Here is a 19,352-nt window from a genome sequence, read left to right on the forward strand (position 1 = left end):
AGTCACTCTGCTCTGCCAGCTGGGATTTGCCAGTGGACACGACTTCAATGTTTGACTTTTATTGTGGGGCGATGTGATGTTTGGCCTCAAGGGAGGAAGCAGGAGAGAGAGGGGTGTGTGTGTGTGTGTGTGTGTGTGTGTGTGTGTGTGTGTTGCGCGCCCTACTTGGGCGGTTATTGCGCAGGGAGCAGGGCTTCAATCTCTGGCGGGGCTTGCCATAAAATGCCTCCGCCCTCCTAATGGCTTTTGAGACAGGCCCCTCAGCTACTGTTTGCAGAAGAGCAGGAGGGATGATCAGAAGTGAGGAGGAGCCGAGGTGGGGTGGGGGTTGTGGGCCCCATTTCCTCCCCACCCCCATAATTTGATCATTGTGCATGAGTTTTTTGGGTGAGGGGCTAAAGTGACCTCCCAAATGAAGCCCCCCACCTTATCAAACCACACCAAGTCTTGCCTTTCTCTTGGACAAAGGACTTTTCATCAGCCGGCAGGAGGTTCGGCGGGTGCTGCTGTTCCCTCAATGCGGGGCTGACCCTACCATTAGGCAAAGTGAGGCCGCTGCTTCAGGCGGCAGTTCCTAAGGGGTGGCAGCAGTCTCCCCCTCATCCTTCACCTGCAGGCAACAGGTGTGGTGGAGGAAGTTGCCCCATTGACAGAGCTGATTCAGCTGCCAGTCTGGTTGAATACTACGCAGGGACTGTGGGGACGCCATCTTGACCTTTGCCTCAGGCAGCACAATGTATTGGGCAGGCCCTGCTGGAATCAGTGTGCTTCCATGCTGGGGGAGTGTGTGTGTGTGTGTGTGTGTGTGTGTGTGTGTGTGCACCTTTTGCATTTCTGCCCTAATAACTGTGCAAGAGACTTGCAATGCTGTCAAAAGTGGCAGTTGTACCAGGATAGCTCACTGATCTCAGGGGACTAACAGAGAAAGAGCGAGAGAGAGACGGAGAAATATACTCTTTACATGCTCAAGTGCATCCTTCTAGTTTGGAGCAGTGAAAACAGCAGCACGCAGGAATCCAACTCTGTTTCCTAGTGCCGTGGAGCAGGGTTAGCCCTGAGCAGAGACCCCCCCCTCAAAAAAACCACTCCTCCAGCACTACAGCCAAGAGCAGAGCTGTGACGGGTGGGGGCCCCTCTCTCTTCCGCCAGCGTCCCCTTGAAGACCCCTCGGTCACATGTGCTACATTATGCCTCCAACTCATGATGCTCCCTTCCCTGCCCCCCCCCGCCTGCCCCATCACCAGAGCTTGGAAGTTCATTTCTTTGCATGCTGTGGGGAGAAGTTCAGAAGGGAAGGTGGTTCGGGGGGGAGGCGAGGAGGGCAGAGTGGCTTTGCAGTAGGTGGGGGGGGGTCTTGAAGAAAGTGCAGCTGCCCCCCAGAGCCGTAGCTAGGTGATCTTGCACTCCTGGCAGAACCGCCCAGAAAATAGCAAAAAACAGGGCCCCTGCATAAAGACCCTTTATTTAGAACCTTTTCTTACGAGGCAATAATCAATATTTTTATTTATAGGCATATTTATGGACATATTTTAAAGCCAAATTTGTGGGAGGGGCCTCATCTGTGCCCCTGGCGGGGGCCTTCCTCACCACCCCCTAACTACGGCCCTGCTGCCCCCGTCCTCTGTGACCCGACTTGGACAACTAAGGTTCTGCCCCACAGGTGTCACATGACTCTGACCCCGAGACCCCACACGACCACCACCAGGGAGGAGGAGAACCTTGTGTGGGCCTGACCGCTTCCTGTAGAACAAAGGGGGCCTTGTTTGTGATGCCCCAACACAAGCTCTGCATCTGCCCTCTGGGACCGACAGCAACCCAGGGCGACCCCCCCCCCCAATAGACTGCTGAGTGGTTGGGGCTGAGCAGGTCAACGGCAGCGATACCCCCCTCCTCACCAGGGTGCCAGCTCTCCCCCCTCGTTCCTGCTAGGGATGCCCTCCATCCCACCCCCCACTGTTATGTACTGAATTGAAGAGGATCCAAAAGACAGCAGTCTGATAGGTCCTACACAATGGGCCCCACGTGATTGGCTAATTCCGGGACTCACCTGTAGGCCAATCAGGTTGCAGATTCACTTCCACCTGGAGCTGGGTTGGGTGGCTCCTGTGGACCAATCAGACTGCTGCCTTTTGGATCCTATTCAATTCAGTACATAACACTGACACCTTGGCTCCAATAGCTGATGGGGTGTGTGGAGAAGACCCCTCCTCAATATGGTTCTACTGGGAAGCGGGGAGGACCCAGGGAGGCTATTTGGTGGTTGGTTTTTTTAATGTAAAAAAAGATGAGTAGCAAAAGCTCCACATTTTCACGTCCCATTCTTGGTTACAGATCATCTTTTTGCTATGCAGACAGATAACATGTTCAGATTTTCTTCTCCGTAACCCTTAAGTTATGCAGTGCTCTGTTAAGGAGAAGAGACCGTCTCTGTTTCCTCGTTTGGTCTTTAAAAAGGGGCAAACTGACAATTAGTTCCATGGTGCAGCTGCCTCACCATTGAGAAAATGACATTTTCCAGTAATGTGTTTTTCTGCAGAGCCTTCCTGAGAGGCAGGAGACTCTCAACCAGCTCCACGGAAGCGTAATGACCAGTTGCTCCAAATGGCAAGAGGCTAGTCCTTATACGGCTTCTTAGACTGCCCTCTGCCGGCTCCCATTTCTTTTATGCTGTATAGTGGATCCACGAGCTTGTTGTGGACCAGCATCAGACCTTGGAAGTGCTTCACAGTTTTCACTTTAAGTTCCACCGTGGCGTCTTCATCACACACAAAGACAGTGCGAGGATGTTGCTGAAAGGCAGACACGGCCCACATGTGGCTTACTCCTTCCTCAATCGCCTTGTACAAAGCAAACGCCTTGTGGGCTCCTGTGATCAGAATCATCACCTCTCTGGCGTCCATGACTGTGCCCACTCCAACGGTGAGTGCCATGGTGGGCACTCGGGAGAGGTCTCCACCAAAGAACCTGGCGTTAGCCAATATGGTGTCCATGGCTAAGGTCTTCACTCGGGTTCTGGACACCAGGCTGGAGCCGGGCTCATTGAAAGCAATGTGACCATCTGGGCCAATACCTCCAACAAAGAGTTCAATTCCTCCAGCCTCTTTGATCTTCTCTTCAAAAGCCTCACACTCCTCTTCCAGGTTTGCTGCCTTTCCATCCAGAAAGTGGGTGTTTTCAGAGGAGATGTCGATGTGCTTGAAGAAGTTGTTCCACATGAAGGAGTGGTAGCTTTCGGGGTGATCCTTCGCAAGACCCACATACTCAGTCATGTTGAAAGTCTTCACATATTGGAAAGAAAGATCTCCATTCTTGTAATATTCTATTAGTTTCCCATAGCATCCTAACGGAGTACTTCCGGAGGGAAGTCCAAGGGTGAAATATTTGCTTGGACCAGGACTAAACTGGATGATCCGATTCCTAATGTACTTTGCTGCCCATTCGCTGACTTGAGCATGGTCCTCTAGAATGATGAGTTTCATGCTCACCGTTCTGCTACAGCCCCGACTCCTGCAGTCCACTCCTGGTGCCCACCTGATGGTTGAGCCGGGAGAGAGGCTCCTTGGTGACATCACTTGCACCGCAGCTCACTCCTGTGGAAGTGATGATGTCACAGAGCAAAGAAGAATGATGTCACTGAATATATATCCAGCCAGCCTGGCTGTTCTCATTGGGAGGGTTCTGCCTGTCCTCGTGCGTAGAAGGTCCTGGAGACTTTCCTCAACACTTTGTTGTTCGTTTATAAAACTATATACCACTATATCATAGAAATACTGTACGTCACCATGGTTTACAACTTTATAAAGCCATAAAACCATATTGTTGTTGTTGTTTAGTCTTTTAGTGGTGTCCGCCTCTTCGTGACCCCCTGGACCAGAGCACGCCAGGCACTCCTGTCTTCCACTGCCTCCCGCAGTTTGGTCAGACTCATGCTCATAGCTTCGAGAACACTGTCCCACCATCTCATCCTCTGCCGTCCCCTTCTCCTTGTGCCCTCCATCTTCCCCAACATCAGGGTCTTTCCCAGGGAGTCTTCTCTTCTCATGAGGTGGCCAAAGTCTTGGAGCCTCAGCTTCAGGATCTGTCCTTCCAGTGAGCACTCAGGGCTGATTTCCTTCAGAATGGATGTGTTTGATCTTCTTGCAGTTCATGGGACTCTGCAGAGTCTCCTCCAGCACCAGAATTCAAAAGCATCCATTCTTTGGCGATCAGCCTTCTTTATGGTCCAGCTCTCACTTCCATACATCACTACTGGGAAAACCATAGCTTTAACTATACGGACCTTTGTTGGCAAGGTGATGTCTCTGCTTTTTAAGATGCTGTCTAGGTTTGTCATTGCTTTTCTCCCAAGAAGCAGGCATCTTTTAATTTCGTGACTGCTGTCACTATCTAGTAAAATAATAAACACTTGCCTTTTTAAACTATTTGCTTGCTGGACATCCAGTACTTAAATGAATAAAAACAGAACAGTTTAAAATATGTAGTTTAAAACAGAGCAGCAGAGTCCATTGCCCTTTCCCTCTCTCCCTCTGCGTCTCTCCACTTTCAAACTTGTGGTCCAAGCTGCCAGATCTAAAGGGAGCACTCGTCCTCCCTCCATTATGATGGGGGGGGGGGTAGGGAAGGCGATGCCCTGAGGCTGGGACTTATTACAGCCCCCTGAGCTCCTGGGGTCCCTGGGCCTGTCCAGGGGCGCCGACTTATAAAAAATATTGGGGGGGCCCATACCGGGGTCCATACTGGCGGCAGGATGGCAGTGGTGCTTTTGCATGCAAGAACCGGCCTGCCCTCCCCAGGCTTTGCGCCGGGAGGCGGCCACCTCCTCTTACCAACGTCACCTTAGCCGAACCCAGAAAAAAAGCCCCGCTCTGGCGGCGGGAACTCCCGTCCCCTCCATTCTCCCCTCACCCCAGTCCCTCGCCGGCGACGAATACGCCGTTCCTCGGCCCCGCGGCTCCATTCCTTTCTAAAGTCCCGCCACTGGGGGGTCTTCCTTTGACTGACCGACCTGCCCGCCCCTTCTCAGGAGCTCCCGGTCACTTTGGGAGGCGCGCGCCGGAGTCCCCTGCGCGGTTTTTGGCAAGGTGCCTAATAATTTTCTTAAATTATTGGGGGGGCAGAGCCCCCCCAAACAAATTTTTGAGGGGGCTCGGGCCCCCTCAGGCCCCATGGAGTCGGCGCCTATGGGCCTGTCTGCACGGAGGCTGCCACATATTCCCTGGGATGTGGCTGATTGACAGGAGGGGGCCGGGCCTGAGCAAAGCAGCTTGGAGGGGCAACAAGGCAGCAGCCAGCATGTTAAGGGAGACCAGATCCTGGATCAGCATGACATGGGTGGATCTGGGTGGAGCGCCTGAGTCAACAACAAAGCAGAGCTTGCCCTCCGCAAACGGGGGGGGGGGGGGCAGAGACACAGTTGGGCTTGGTTTGTGCCAACCATTTCTATAACACTTTAGTTTCTCACCATGAGGTTGCAAAATGGATACAAGGAAGGCAGTGGAAACGGACCACGACATCATCAAAGCTTCCTTTAAAGTGCCTGCTGCAAGCATAGTAATGTAAAAACTCTCTGGCAAGTCCTAGAGGTTCATCAGGGAGAGGCCCCTCTGAGCTCAGTCAGGAGGGAATTCCACAGAATCGGGCCCACAGTACTCCGAGTAAGTATTGTGGGGAGAAAGGAGGGGGAGTCCCTGGTTAGCAATGGCAGGGGAGACGACAGCATGGCACCTCCTTGCTAAAACAGCAGCGAGGGCAGCCTTGGGCAGCCTGGTGTTTTCCATATAGAATCATAGACTCATGGTTGGAAGGTACCCCCCAGGGTCATCTAGTCCAACCCCCTGCCATGCAGGGATCTCAGCTGAAGCATGGCAGATGGCCACCCAGCCTCTGTTTAACAAGCTCCAAGGAAGGAGAGTCCAGCCCCTCTCCTGGGAGTCTGATCCACTGCGCAACAGCCCTTTCTGTCAGGAATTTCTTCCTGGTGTTTAGTCGAAATCTCCATTCTCGTAATTTGAAACCGTTGGTTCAAGTACAACACTCTTTGTAATGCCTGAGAAGACATGCAGGGGAATGTTTGGTCCAGCCAGTCGAAACTTCTTGTTCCTCCTGGCTGGAGCATCCTTCCTTTTGCATGTGACAGAAACTGGGCATGACCTCACCTGTCCAGGTAACAAAAGGACAAAAGTCATGCAGCACCCTCCCCCTTTCTCTTTTTTGACTTCCTTCTTCGTTTGACCAGCTTCGTTTGCTCTCAGCTGGCAGAAGCACTGGGATTATTCCCCCATATGGGGTAGATCCCCATGTACATATTTGTAACTAAGTCTGCCTTCAGAGATCCAACTGTGAACTGATGTAAGTAAACTTCTTTTTATTGACTTTAAACAAGATTGTGGTGTCTTTATTCTTTTAAGAGGAATTCAAGGGAACTTAACAGGAACATACAATTCAATCTGAGACACACTGAATTGTATAATAGTGAGAGGCTCGCACGAGCCTGCAACCAGTTATCTGCTGTGCATGTAAAAGGGGGAATGTAAACTCTGCTAAGGAAAGGAACTTGCTAGCGCAAGTTAGGAAGCATATTCATAAACAACATATCCTCTCCTACCACCCTGAACAGGGACACGGATGGCGCTGTGGGTTAAACCTAGGACTTGCCAATCAGAAGGTTGGCGGTTCGAATCCCCACGACGGGGTGAGCTCCTTCGAAAGCACGTCAAAGTGGAAGTAGATAAATAGGTACCGCTCCGGCGGGAAGGGTCCGGTCCCTTTCCCTTTCCCTACCACCGTGAACATTCCCACATTTTGGAGAGTCCGTCCCCTTCCGATGTCATGTGTTTCACTGTTGAGCTCCCCTTGCGGACGAAAATCTTTCCCTGGAGCTTAATCAGAATCTCATTTCTTGTCATTTAAATCCCTTGGCTCAAATCCTGCCCTCTGGAGCAGCAGCAGAAAACTCGCTGGCTCCACCTGAGCTGTCTGGTGATGGTTCAGACTAAAACTCCCAACAGGTTGGAAGCCTCACTTGTGCTAAAGCATCATCACTTGTGATTCCTGCAGGGGGTTGGACTAGATGACCCTGGGGATCCCTTCCAACTCTACATTTATATGATCACAGAAGGTGGGGAACCCATCCCCGCCACGCCCTATAGCAGGCCCATCTGGTCTGGCCTTTCCTTCTCTGAGGGTCTGGGTGGGGGTCTTGCCCGGCCCCCTGAACACGCACACCCGGCCCCTCTCGTCTCCCTTAGCCACAAGCTTCCTCCTGAATCCGGAGTCCGGCTGGTCCCTTCGCTTCTCGCCTCCCTCTCTCCTGCCTCGGTTGCGGTCTGCCTTGTGTCTTCCTTCTCCTGCCAGAGGCAGCCCCAGGGAGGAGACATGGGGGGGGGGGCAAACAAGCCATCCGAGTCCCACGCTGGATGTTGGGGGGGGGGAGGCGCTGGAAGAGGTTTCTGAGTGTTTCTGGTGGGGGGAGGCATCGCAAGGGCTGCCGCTGTTGACACGGGAGGGGGTATTTCTCCACCCCCCCCATCTTTTTGAGCTTCTGCAGCCAAAGAAAACCTCCGCGCCGCGTTTTGGCCGGGGAAGCGGCTCTGGTTACAGCCGCCAGGATGCTGTTGGTGTCCCCCTCCCCTCCCTCGCCCCCCCGACTTTCCTAAGGCAAACAAACCGGGGACGGGGGCTCCCTTCCCACCCACCCCCACCCACCCATCGCGCGCTGGCAGGTAGAGCATCCTCCCCCGGACAGAAATAGAACCCTGCCCTCCCCCTCCGGCTATTTTTAGCTGCCTGCAAATAACTTGTTTTGAGCCTGGAAATGCAGGCAGTCCTGCCCCCCCCCCCGTCCCCAGAGACCAGGAATTGGGGTGCGTGCCATTTCCAGCCACAGTGGAGAGCGGAGAGTGCGGAGTGTTTGTGTGTTGGGGGGGGGTCCTCTTTGCACGTGCGCTCACCCCGAAAGCAGCCACCCCGGGGGCGTCTAGGAAGCTGCTCATCGAAGGACACTCTCTTATTTTTGCTGGGGCGCAGGGGGCCAGGCAGGCAGCTATGCCCCCCCTCTAAATACCCCTCTCTCCAGCTGCTGCCTTTTCCCTCCCAGCCCTGCAGCACCTCCTCGTGGCGGCAGGAGGAAGCGCGGGTGCCTCAGCGGCTGCCTGACCGGGATGCCTGCGGCTGCCTGCCTGGGTCCGACGCCCCAGGCAGGGCGGACGGGGGGGGGGGCTCCCCTCTTCTCTGATGGAACCCACGACCGAGAGGTCTGGGGTGGAGGGGGAGGCTTAGGGGGCGCTGCCTGCCCGGCTCCCCGGCTCCCTCACCCCGTGATGTCCTGGCAAGCGGAGGCTTCTGGTCCTCGCCCCCCCCCGTCCCCTCCCCGACTGGCTCCCATTAGCTCTGGCGGCTCCTTCCCAGTCGAGGCTCTTTTGCCTTTTATGGGAAAAGCATCTGGAAGGCGGTTGTGGGGGGAGGGAGGGAGGGGCGGCCACTCCCCACCACCATTCAGCCCAATGGCACTTTCCTGGCCGAACCCCCGAGAGGGGCCTGGAGGGGGGGGGGGAGGCAGGGAGAGGCCTCTGCTGGGAGAGGGAGAGCAGCCCTCGCCCCCCGGGCACAGGAGAGCCCAAGATCTGCGGGGACAGGGGCTGTTTCCATACCCCCCCCCTCCAGGCTCAGGTGCCTTTCTTCTGCACATCTCTTCCCCTGGGGGCTGCCGGGGACCCAAAGGAGCTGATCTTGTAGTGGACACGTAGCTGGGGTGCCCATGGGGGGGCTGCAGGAGAAAGGACCTGCCCTGAGTACCTTTCCGGGGTGATGGGGGCGGGCAGCGTTCCTATCCTCAAGTGCCAGACTGAGCCAAATCTGGGCTGGGTCTGGTCTGCGAGGCCTGCAAGATGCCTGTTCTGCTTCTGTCTCCCTTAAGAGTGTTAAAAAGAGTCGGGAGAAAAAGTGAAGGAAGTGTGGAGTATTTGAGGGCTTGTTGGTTTATTTAAAGGTCAAGGGACCCCTGACCATTAGGTCCAGTCGTGGCCGACTTTGGGGTTGCGGCGCTCTTCTCGCTTTACTGGCCGAGGGAGCCGGCATACAGCTTCCGGGTCATGTGGCCAGCATGACTAAGCCGCTTCTGGCGAACCAGAGCAGCGCACGGAAACGCCGTTTACCTTCCTGCTGGAGTGGTACCTATTTATCTACTTGCACTTTGAGGTGCTTTCGAACTGCTAGGTTGGCAGGAGCAGGGACCGAGCAACGGGAGCTCACCCCGTCCTAGGCTCTGTGGTTTAACCCACAGCGCCACCCATGTCCCTGTTGGTTTGTTTAAAGAATGTTTAAAGAAAGCACCCATTTCTCCTGGATGCGCTAACTGAGATTCCTGCATTGCAGGGGGTGGACTAGATGACTCTGGAGGTCCCAACTCTATGATTCTGAGAGGGGTTTGACCAGCAATGCTGTTTCCCTGAGTTTTTCCCCTGCAAAGCTAGTTTACTGTGGTTTCCGGTTAACCAGGTTGTGATAACTCTGCCACCTCTATAAAAGCTGCTAAGTTCTGTATGTGAGCAGAACACCCTATGGATGAGCTCAGAAGGAAGTCTGTCCGATGGGGTCTTCTCCAATGCAACTGAACAGACTTCTACCCTGTTATGTAGTGAGTTGAATAGGATCTAAATTGCAGCAATCTGATTGGTCCTAGAGCAATAGGATCCAGAATGCAGCAGTCTGATTGGTCCGCAGGAGCCACCCAATCCAACTCCAGGTGGAAGTGAATCCGCAACCTGATTGGCCTACAGGAGAATCCTGGAACTAGCCAATCACGTGGGGCCCATTGTGTAAATAATGTATATAATGCAGACATTTCGGGGGAAACTTCCATTCCTCACTACTATGAGCTGAATAAAGAGCATGAAATCCACACTCGACTCTGCGTATATTTCATACCCCAAACACAACGCGAAGGCCTGATCTTCTCCCACACCTGGGAGATGGTGTAGCACACCTGCCACAGGCGCACGGAGACAGGATGGGGCCGACTTTGGGGTCTAGAGCTGTTCCAATCTCTCTTTCTTCAGCTGCATCTGCTCATCTGTACTGGCCGCAGGGACGTATCTGAAGAGGCTGCAGCTGGAGCAAGCCAGTGCTCTCTTGGGGGCCTCTTCAGGGAAGCCCCCGAGGCAGGACTAGAGTGCAGCAGCCACGGGCATTCAGGGTCACACCGCCAGAGGCAATGGAGGCAGAAAGTGGCCATCTTGGCTAGTGGCTATTGAGCCATCATGCTCTGGTAACGTCCAGACCCGATGACTTTCAAGCGTTATATGTGAGGCTGCCTCCGAAGACGCTTTGGAAATGGTCGGTAGTTCAAACACGGAAGCTGTCAATGGGGCTGGCCAGTTTCACCCCATGCCACCCATCTTAAAATCTCTTGTGTGGCACCATTGACCAACCAAGTGCCAAAGGCCTTGGAAGCCCCACAGATACTCCGAGGGGCTGCCTGCCTTAACTGTTTGTTTATTTACAAAAGCATTTATAAAAGTATCTCTGCCACCACATCAAGGCAGTGTACACTCTATTTTTTTTTTTATAATAATTTTTATTACATTTTTTACAGAAATAACAAAGAGATCAAAAAGTAAGAAGAAAAAAAAAAAGACCAGAAAAAAAGGAAAAAGAAAAACACGACCATTTCAATAACTCATTTCAAATTTCCATTGGACTTCCCCCATCCCTCGCAGAATGCATTTCTTAACAATAAATTTATCAGCAAATTATATCCTTATTTCGTATGTTTCTTTCTATTTTCAATTACAGTTTAAATTTAAATCTCTTGATCAATATATACTCTGAGCAATATACCATAATATCGTTTTTACCCATTTAAACCTTGATTCTTTCATAAATCTTGTCAAATTTCATAAATAATTAAGTTTTGTTACTGGAGCTAGATTCCCAATCACACGACATCTTATGTTTCATATAACTTATAATACTTTTGCAAATAGTCTTTAAATTTTTTCCAGTCCTCCTCCATTGCTTCTTCTCCCAAGTCTCGAATCCTTGCAGTCATCTCGGCTAATTCCATGTAGTTCATCAGTTGCGTGTGCCAGTCCTCCAGTGTGGGCAAATCTTGGATCTTCCAATGCTTAGCGATAAGAATTCTTGCTGCTGTTGTAGCGTACATAAAAAAAGTTCTATCCTTTTTAGACACCTTCTGGCCGACAATGCCCAGAAGGAAGGCCTCTGGTTTCTTGGGAAAAGTGTACTTAAACACCTTTTTTAACTCATTATAGATCATTTCCCAGAAGGCCTTCAGTCTTGGGCAGGTCCACCAGAGGTGAAAGAATGTTCCCTCAGCTTCCTTGCATTTCCAACATTTGTTATCGGACAAATGGTAAATCTTAGCTAGCTTAACCGGGGTCATGTACCACCTGTATACCATTTTCATAATGTTTTCTTTCAAAGCATTACATGCAGTAAACTTCATACCGGTGGTCCATAACCTTTCCCAGTCATCAATAGGATGTGAGGGCGATCTGGCTGCGACATCTGTCACCCCATTGATCGCCAGGGTTGATTCGGCTGATCTGGCTGGCTAGGCGGGTGTCCCCTTCCTCCCTCACCGCTCCATGTGCGTCCCTCCCGAAGCTGCGCGCTCGGTGGAAGAGGACGACCATCCCAGATAGAAGGAGTGTACCGTTCTTCGGTCAAGGGTATACGATAGCTGCGCTCCCCTGCTAGAACCTCCAAACAAGCTCAAGGCAGTGTACACTCTAAAGCATCGTTTTAAAATTAATAAATCAGTAAACAAAGCCTTCAAATCAGTATTCCAGTGGCAGGGGAATCAAAAGTTAATCAGCTGCCAAGGCTGTTCAGATAAATGCTCCTGCTTTCAAAGTCTGCTTCAGAAGGCCTTCTTCTGAGGACGGGGCGCAAGCAGCTTCTGGTCCCGCCCCTGAGAGATCTGCAAGGCCCCAACTTGACTCAGGAAGCCTCTGAGTGCCTGCTTTGCTGCCGCTGGCTCTCTTCCCTTGCAATGTCTGCTGTTCTCTTTAGTTGCTGTTTCTTGCTCTCTGGTTTTATAGTTCCCGGTCATTTTATTATTGTAATGCCTCTTGATTTTCTTTTTATTTTCTTTTTTTCTTTTTTACTTTGCGAGCTACTCTGAGGACTTTGAAGTAAACAGTATTTTAAATAATCAAACCATCTGCTTATTTATATTTTAAGCATTTATAGGCTGCCTTCCTGGAAAAAATCCCCTTGGGGCAACATGCGAAGCAAAAAGCATCTGGAGCTGGGCATCAGGGCAGCACTTGCGCCAGGGTCAAAGGGGTCTGCAATGCTCAGGCTTGGGTTCCGGCACACCTGCAGCCGGGGAGGGTCCCACAGGTGTGGAGGCAGCGTGTGGGGAAACCTCAGCTCTGTAGGTGTCTCAGTTGGGGGGGGGGCTGTCAGGGGACAGTTCTGCCATCCTCTCCTTGGTGCAGAAGCTGGGCTACTGGAGAGAGAACTGGGCATGTCCTCTGCCTTCCTCTGGGTTGTTGTTGTGATGGTTTTGATGACCTCTCTGCCCACCCTGCCACTCTTCCAAGTGGAGTTCTCCCCCCATTGGCTCCCCCCTCCCTGTCCGCCTCCCAGGGAAGGAAGCAAAGGGGAAAGGGCAGACGGCAGCAGGGGGCCAGCCTGCCCCACAGCACAGATGCAAGGTGGTTCCACAGGTGCTTCCTCCCCACTGGACAGGCTGCCCGGATGCCCCTCCCTCCCTCCCTCCCTTTGCCGGGAGGATTCCTGGAAGGGCAGTGACACAGAGCCAGCAGCAGCACAGAGCAGGTGCCCTCTGGAATACCCGCCTGCGCCATAAACACCCACAGCATCCCCCACTCCCAGAGAGGAAAGGGGGCAAGCCCCGAAACAGAGTCAGGCCACAGAGAGCCCACCAAATCCGGCCTCCTGTTTTGGTCGTGGCCTTTCCTGGGAGCCCATCAACTTAAAATAGCATTTGGTTCTTAGTTGTTGCAGCATCACACTGTGTGTTATGCTTGTGGTCTACTAAGACCCTGAGATTAAAGCTACCAGACGTCCCCGGATTTACAAATCAGTCCCATGCAAAATCCATTGAAGTTGAAAAGTGTCCGTGGATTAACTGAAAAAATAATAATCTGGTAACCTTACCCTAGATCCTTTTTTCACTTGCACTGGGGAAACTCAGCCAGATGGGTGGGGTATAAATAAATTATTATTATTATTATTATTATTATTATTATTATTATTATTATTACTGCTGCTGTTGGCAAGCCAGGCATCCCCCATCCTATATTTGTGCACTGTCTTAAGTGCAGAACATTGCATTTGTCCTTCCTGAAACTCATTCTGCTAGCTTGGGCCCAGTTCTCCAATCTGTTAAGGTCATTTTGAATTCTGATTCTGTCCCTCCCAGTTTGGTGTCATCTGCAGATCAGATGAGCACCCCCTCAATTCCTTGATCCAAGTCATTTATAAGGATGTAGAACAACAAGGGGTCCAGGAGAGGACCCTGCGGCACCCCACTTGTCACTTTTTCCAGGATTACGAGGAACCATGAATGAGTACTCTTTGCCTGTTTTTCCTCTTGCTTTTGACATAGCCAAAGAAATATTTTATTATTATTTTGTCATGAGGTACTCTAGGGTACGCAGTACTGGCACATCTTTACTTTTTGGTTAAAAAGTGTGACACGTACGGTAACGACTTCATGATGAGTACAGTGGTACCTCGGGTTAAGAACTTAATTCGTTCTGGAGGTCCGTTCTTAACCTGAAACTGTTCTTAACCTGACACACCACTTTAGCTAATGGGGCCTCCTGCTGCCGCTGTGCGATTTCTGTTCTCATCCTGAAGCATCCTGTTCTTAACCCGAGGTACTATTTCTGGGTTAGCGGAGTCTGTAACCTGAAGCATCTGTAACCCGAGGTACCACTGTATTGGCACCTATTTTTCTAGGGGAGGGGGGACACTGTTTTTAACCTCTTTGCAAGCCTGAGCTCATTCTGAGCTTTCGCCAGCCTGACCTTCCCCTTTGCAACTGTTGGCTACTCCTGCACACTCCTCCTTTGTGATTTCCCCATTCTTCCGTTTCTTAGACTTGCCCTTCTTAACTCTCAGCTCAGGTTTAAGCTCCTTGTGCAGCCGCGCCGGTTTCCTTGCTTCCCAGGCTAGAAACCCGGAGCCTCGTCTGCCTTTGGACCTCAGCGGGGAGATCTGGCCCCCTGCCGCCTCCAGCTGTTCGCTCCTTTGCACACGGAGTGCTGAAGAATTCAGAAAGAGCCACCTGTTTACATACAGATCTTCTTGGAAACGCATTTTCCCCCAAACGCGGCTTCTCTGTCCGTTTAAATTTGCTTTTTGTAATTCTCTTGCTTTTTTTATACGAGCATGTTCCAGGTGCCTCGCCAACACATCCCTCAACAAGAGAGCTTTTCCATGCAAACTTCCAGTTGCAGAAGGGAGAAGGGCGCCTGTGACTCCTTATCTGCCGCATCTTCTATGCGTAACCCGATTCCCGCGGCACCTGGGAGGGGGGCCAGCCTGAACTCCGGGGCTGCAAGCCCGGCCTGCTTTCTCTAAGCTTCTGCTCTCCGCTTTCCCTCCTCCTCGGCTCCGCGCAACATCCTGCTTGGCACAAGAGCCCTGGACAACTTTGAAGCTTCCCACACTTTCGCGACATGCTGGCAGCTCCCAGCCGCGCCTTTTGCAAGCCAGCCGTCGCTGTTCCAGGCGGCGAGCCGCGGTTTCGGGTCCAGCGGCTGCACCCAGTTCCCTGCCGCTGATCCGGGGCCAGCTCGGTGCGGTGGTTTGTGGGTCGGACCAGGACATGGGAGAGCAGGGTTTGAATTTCCGCTTGGGATTGAATGAAGCTCCCCGGGTGACTGTGGGCCCGTCGCTGCGTCTCTGTCTGACCTGCCCTAAAGGGTCGTCGTGGGAGTTAAGGGAGGATGGGGGAGAACGACGCAGGACACCGCGAGTTCCTTGAAAGGGGAAAAGGGAGGATATAAATGAAATAAATAAAAATAGAAAATGAATGGAAGGCGATTTAACACCTGGCTGAGGCCAGCGCAGCTATTTACAGGACTTAATTCGCCCAAAGCATATGCGCCCTTACCTGTAAGCTCACCACAAGGTGGTGAGAGGCAGGTCAGGCTGAGAGCAGTGGAAAAGGGGGGGTTCCATGCTATGGAGCACCAAGGGATTGAAACTAAAACTGCTAATATTATAATACCATTATAGAAATCTATGGTGTGATCACACTTGGAGGAGACAGCCCAGAGAGACAGAGGTCACAGGGGTTACCTGATGAAATGGGGGGGGGGGGACATGGAAAGCTGACTTGGGCCCACCTACACTTCATCAATAGAAATGGAGGCAGTGAGAGATTTTACTTTATTGGGCTCCATGATCACTGCAGATCATAGAATCATAGAATCATAGAATCCTAGAGTTGGAAGAGACCACAAGGGCCATCGAGTCCAACCCCCTGCCAAGCAGGAAACACCATCAGAGCACTCCTGACATATGGTTGTCAAGCCTCTGCTTAAAGACCTCCAAAGTAGGAGACTCCACCACACTCCTGGGCAGCAAATTCCACTGTCAAACAGCTCTTACTGTCAGGAAGTTCTTCCTAATGTTTAGGTGGAATCTTCTTTCTTGTAGTTTGGATCCATTGCTCCGTGTCCGCTTCTCCGGAGCAGCAGAAAACAACCTTTCTCCCTCCTCTATGTGACATCCTTTTATATATTTGAACATGGCTATCATATCACCCCTTCACCTCCTCTTCTCCAGGCTAAACATGCCCAGCTCCCTTAGCCGTTCCTCATAAGGCATCGTTTCCAGGCCTTTGACCATTTTGGTTGCCCTCCTCTGGACACGTTCCAGTTTGTCAGTGTCCTTCTTGAATTGTGGTGCCCAGAACTGGACACAGTACTCCAGGTGTGGTCTGACCAGAGCAGAATACAGTGGCACTATTACTTCCCTTGATCTAGATGCTATACTCCTATTGATGCAGCCCAGAATTGCATTGGCTTTTTTAGCTGCCGCGTCACACTGTTGGCTCATGTCAAGTTTGTGGTCAACCAAGACTCCTAGATCCTTTTCACATGTACTGCTCTCAAGCCAGGTGTCACCCATCTTGTATTTGTGCCTCTCATTTTTTTTGCCCAAGTGCAATACTTTACATTTCTCCCTGTTAAAATTCATCTTGTTTATTTTTGCCCAGTTCTCTAATCTGTCAAGGTCGTTTTGAAGTGTGATCCTGTCCTCTGGGGTGTTAGCCACCCCTCCCAGTTTGGTGTCATCTGCAAATTTGATCAGGATGCCCTTGAGTCCATCATCCAAGTCGTTGATAAAGATGTTGAATAAGACCGGGCCCAAGACAGAACCCTGTGGCACCCCACTAGTCACTCTTCTCCAGGATGAAGAGGAACCATTGATGAGCACCCTTTGGGTTCGGTCAGTCAGCCAGTTACAAATCCACTGAGTGGTAGCATAGTCAAGACCGCATTTTACCAGCTTCTTTACAAGAATATCATGGGGCACCTTGTCAAATGCCTTGCTGAAATCAAGGTAGGCTACATCCACTGCGTTCCCTTCATCTACCAGGCTTGTAATTCTGTCAAAAAACGAGATCAGGTTAGTCTGACATGACTTATTTTTCAGAAATCCATGCTTACTATTGGTGATCACAGCATTCCTTTCTAGGTGCTCACAGACTGTTTGCTTAATGATCTGCTCCAGAATCTTCCCTGCTATTGATGTCAGACTGACTGGGCGGTAATTATTTGGGTCCTCTCTTTTCCCCTTTTTGAAAATAGGGACAACATTTGCCCTCCTCCAGTCTGCCGGGACTTCGCCTGTTCTCCAGGAATTCTCAAAGATGACTGCCAGTGGTTCTGAGATCACATCTGCCAGTTCTTTTAATACTCTTGGATGCAGTTCATCTGGCCCTGGAGACTTGAATACATCTAAACTAGCCAAATATTCTTGTACTATCTCCTTAGTTATTCTGGGCTGTGTTTCCTTTGCTGAATCATTTGCTCCAAATTCTTCAGGTCGGGCATTGTTTTCTTTATCGGAGAAGACTGAGGCAAAGAAGGCATTGAGTAGTTCAGCCCTTTCTGTGTCCCCTGTTTGCATTTCACCATCTTCTCCTCTGAGTGACCCCACAGTTTCTTTGTTCTTCCTTTTGCTACGAACATACCCATAAAAGCCTTTTTTGTTGCTTTTAACCTCTCTAGCAAGCCTGAGTTCATTCTGTGCTTTAGCTTTTCTGACTTTGTGTCTACAATGTGCTGGCTATTTGTTTGAATTCCTCTTTGGTGGTTTCCCCCCTTTTCCATTTTTTGTACACATCCTTTTTTAATCTTAATTCAGTTAAAAGTTCTTTAGATAGCCACCCTGGCTTCTTTAGGCACCTTCCATGTTTCCGTCTCATTGGTATTGCCTGACGTTGTGCTTTTAGTATCTCCCTCTTAACAAACTCCCAGCCATCATGAACTCCCTTTCCTTTTAGTATTGTTGTCCATGGGATCTCACCCAGCACTTCCCTAAGTTTTATGAAGTCGGCTTTCTTAAAGTCAAGAAATTGAGTCCTAGTATGCTTGGCTGCTCCTTTCCGCTGTATAGTAAACTTCAGAAGAGCATGATCACTCGCGCCTAATGATCCTTCCACTTCTACCCCACTAACCAGGTCATCAACATTGGTTAGGACCAGATCTAAAATGGCTGTTCCTCTTGTTGCTTCTCCCACTTTCTGGACAATGAAGTTGACTGCAAGGCCAGTGAGGAATCTGTTTGACCTTATGCTCTTGGCTGAGTTTGACGTCCAACAAATATCCGGGTAATTGAAGTCCCCCATTACTACTATCTCCCTTCCTTTTGCATGCTTGGCCATCTGTTCCAGGAAGGCATCATCTATGTCCTCCGTTTGGCTTGGGGATCTATAGTAAACTCCCACAGTGAGGTCTCTGTTATTCTTCTCTCCCTTAATTTTGACCCAAATGCTCTCACTTTGGCTTTGAGGATCTAAATCTTGGATCTCTTCACAGGTATACACATCCCTGACATATAACGCCACTCCTCCTCCTTTCTTGTCTGGTCTGTTTCTCTGAAATAGATTGTATCCCCCCATTATTACATTCCAATCGTGGGACTTATCCCACCAGGTTTCAGATGGTGAAAGCAGCTACGAAATTAAAAGACGCCTGCTTCTTGGGAGAAAAGCAATGACAAACCTAGACAGCATCTTAAAAAGCAGAGGCATCACCTTGCCAACAAAGGTCCGTATACTTCAAGCCATGGTTTTCCCAGTAGTGATGTATGGAAGTGAGAGCTGGACCATCAAGAAGGCTGGTCGCCGAATAATTTATGCTTTTGAACGGTGGTGCTTGAGGAGACTCTTGAGAGTCCCCTGGACTGCAAGAAGATCAAGCCTCTCCATTCTGAAGGAAATCAGCCCTGAGTGCTCACTGGAAGGACAGATCCTGAAGCTGAGGCTCCAAGACTTTGGCTACCTCATGAGAAGAGAAGACTCCCTGGAAAAGACCCTGATGTTGGGAAAGATGGAGGGCACAAGGAGAAGGGGATGACGGAGGACGAGATGGTGGGACAGTGTCCTCGAAGCTACCAGCATGAGTAGGGAGGCAGTGGAAGACAGGAGTGCCTGGCGTGCTCTGGTCCAGGGGGTCACGAAGAGGCGGACACGACTAAACGACTAAACAACAACACCATCTCTGTATCTTTATTTTTATGTGGAAATTGTTCAGTTTGGTTATGTAGATTTGATATGTTTTATTTCTTTTTATGCCTGCTGTGTTTGTAAATCTTTTCCTATTGTAAGCCGCTTTGAGCATTGTTTTAACTGTGGAAAGGCGTCATACAAATAAAATGATGATGATGATGATGGTGAAGTCTCTTCATCCCTCCATCCCTGTCCTCCACTGCTGGATGCAGTAAATGCCTCCGGACCCCAGTAGCTGGGAATCCCAAGTGGGGAGAGGAGGTGCTGCTGCTGCTGTTTGCATCTGGCTGGTCTCTGAGAACAGGATGCTGGAGTTAGAATCATAGAATCATAGAATCATAGAATCCTAGAGTTGGAAGAGACCACAAGGGCCATCGAGTCCAACCCCCTGCCAAGCAGGAAACACCATCAGAGCACTCCTGACATATGGTTGTCAAGCCTCTGCTTAAAGACCTCCAAAGGAGGAGACTCCACCACACTCCTTGGCAGCAAATTCCACTGTCGAACAGCTCTTACTGTCAGGAAGTTCTTCCTCATGTTTAGGTGGAATCTTCTTTCTTGTAGTTTGGATCCATTGCTCCGTGTCCGCTTCTCCGGAGCAGCAGAA

General features: G+C 50.8%; 1 protein-coding gene and 1 pseudogene across 2 annotated transcripts in view; both read right to left on the bottom strand.

Annotated features, from left to right (window-relative positions):
• The window catches only part of ABHD1 (abhydrolase domain containing 1), a 128,826-nt gene extending 109,811 nt beyond the window's left edge, over positions 1–19,015 (bottom strand). Inside the window, exon 1 of the mRNA XM_082217805.1 lies at positions 19,005–19,015. The gene's annotated coding sequence lies outside the window, so the exon portion shown is untranslated. The remainder of the gene's footprint in view (positions 1–19,004) is intronic.
• Positions 2,319–3,538, bottom strand: LOC309528899 (glucosamine-6-phosphate deaminase 1 pseudogene; annotated as a pseudogene). Its single transcript has one exon. The product of its transcript is annotated as a glucosamine-6-phosphate deaminase 1 pseudogene (transcript).
• Positions 19,016–19,352: the final 337 nt, after the last annotated feature.

Source organism: Podarcis vaucheri (genome assembly GCF_965113315.1).
Source record: "Podarcis vaucheri genome assembly, chromosome: 3".
Classification (NCBI taxonomy): domain Eukaryota; kingdom Metazoa; phylum Chordata; class Lepidosauria; order Squamata; family Lacertidae; genus Podarcis; species Podarcis vaucheri.